The sequence below is a fragment of the Tachypleus tridentatus genome, chromosome 3 (genome assembly GCF_004210375.1).
Source record: "Tachypleus tridentatus isolate NWPU-2018 chromosome 3, ASM421037v1, whole genome shotgun sequence".
Lineage (NCBI taxonomy): Eukaryota > Metazoa > Arthropoda > Merostomata > Xiphosura > Limulidae > Tachypleus > Tachypleus tridentatus.
This window is the reverse complement of record NC_134827.1, coordinates 79,476,061-79,478,239: the sequence shown is the minus strand read 5'-3', so window position 1 is coordinate 79,478,239 and position 2,179 is coordinate 79,476,061.

Sequence of the window (2,179 nt, the reverse complement as noted above, 5' to 3'; positions counted from 1 at the left end):
TTCACTCAGTTGTTTTTGAAAGTATTGTAATATGATCTGTCGTGTATTTCTTTGCTTTTACAATACACAATGTACGAAAAAAATCCAGCATATATATCGATGTTTTATATTTTCAGTGCATTTTAAAACGTTTTATTATCGCTTTTGCTCGAAAACTTATAAAACAGTACGGTTTTATAAGTGAAGTTTATTTATAACTGTTTAATGTTAGGCTTTCAATGCTCAGTGTTATGATGTAGAAATCATAAATATATATATATATATATATCTTTCGAACTTGTTAGCGTTTGTTTTAAAAACGTGTTGCTTTGTCCAATAAAATGCGATTTCGTTCATGTCACTAGAAAGTTTTCGTATCACTACTTATATTGTATCAACTAAAGTAAATACGTAAAAATACTTTTCCAGTTTTCGTCACGCAGTAAAATGACCTAAAATATTTAGTTTTAACGTTATCACATACCAAAGGTATTTTCACGTCATCTTGTTTTTCTTTTAGTAAGTTCTACTAACTCCGTTTCAATTTAATCAACGAAGAAATGGGGACATTTCTATTTAAAATAGTATCACGTTAAAATTGCATCGTTTTTAGCTCCGAGCGGAGGACCCACTATTACTTATTACTGACTTTTCACGACAGATTTAATAACTTTATATTTTCATGGTCTTTGTTTGCCACCGTAAGACAATTATCGGATTTTACAGTGACAGGTAACTATGTTTCTATGGTAACTGGGGAAGCTGCTGCATTTATACAGGAGGTAGAAATGTTTCTATAGCAACTGTGAGTGGTACTAGAGTAGGAAGTAGATAGAGCTGTTACTATGGTAACTGCAATCCCTGTCAAAGCATTATAGTGCAATATAACTTTCATGAGCGACTTAATTAACAATATGATGTCTCCACTGTTGTTTTAACTTTGACAACTGCTGTTATTTCCTCTAGCGGTTAGTGGGTGGAGAAATTGTTGCAAACAATGTTTTAAATACGATTACTTCATCGGATCTCGAACTACGAAGTTGTTACGTGTGCTCCAAGTTAGTTCTTTACATAGTTTCAAAAATATGTGGTTAAAACGGTGTGCATAGCCTGTAATAAATAAAAGTTCAACGTTGTACATTTCGTAACACATTCTCAATTTATCTCTGTCTCTGGAATTGCAAAACTGACATCGAAGGTTTGTTCTGCTAATAAACCTTCTGTTAGAACTCAAGGTTTAATTTTTAAAATGTTTGTGTGTGCGTGCGCGGAACTTTGATTTAAAATTGTAAAATATACTAGGACGAGCAATAAAATAATTATCTTAATTAACTCTCTGCGATAACAGTTAATTAAGCTGAGACGAAACTTATAACAAATGTAAAACGTGCAGTCTATGTACGTTTAGGTTCTCTCGATATAATCTAATAACAGTATAATGAGAAAACATTAACAACTAGAAAGACATTGGTATATTTTTTTTCTTTCAGCTTGACGCTGTAACTTTTCCACAAGTTCTTTTTTATTTTTAAAGGACATAAGTCTCGCGGTAGCACGCGGTTACCAAGGAGATATACTGTATTTTAATTTCAGAGAAGCTATTAACCAAATCGATTAAAATGAAGAGCATACATTTTGTAGAAAATCCTAGGAAACAGTTGAGCAAGTATGTTTTAATACAGTGGAATGGAACATGTGACGGGTTCTGGTGCTAAGCTTTTGAGACACTTTACTTATATATATATATATATATATTTATTGGAATTGACAAATTTGGGCTTGAACGGCACTGACTGTGTCTCCGGACTAAACAGACTTGTCTGAGCTCAGGAGTAGACTTCCCCAGTTTTTAACTACTGACAAGATGGAAGGCAGCCAGGTGACAGCGTCCACCGCAACACGCGAGATTTTTCCGGATCTCTGAACGACTAGGGAGATTACCTGTTCCCAGAGCTGATTTGTGGAAGTGTGTTCAATGGCATCACGTCTCGAACGTTGGACTAATCAATTGGTATCCTAATACTAGTTAGCAGGTCATACCCAACACTTGCGGTTTAAAAAAAACAACAACATTTCTTTAAAATGTATCATTATATAATATAACCATCAAAATTAGAAAATGAAAACAGGAGGCTGAAACTTAGATCGAACTAAGACAACGTTTTTAAAGAATTAAAGTTTGTTTAAGTTGGTTTATAGG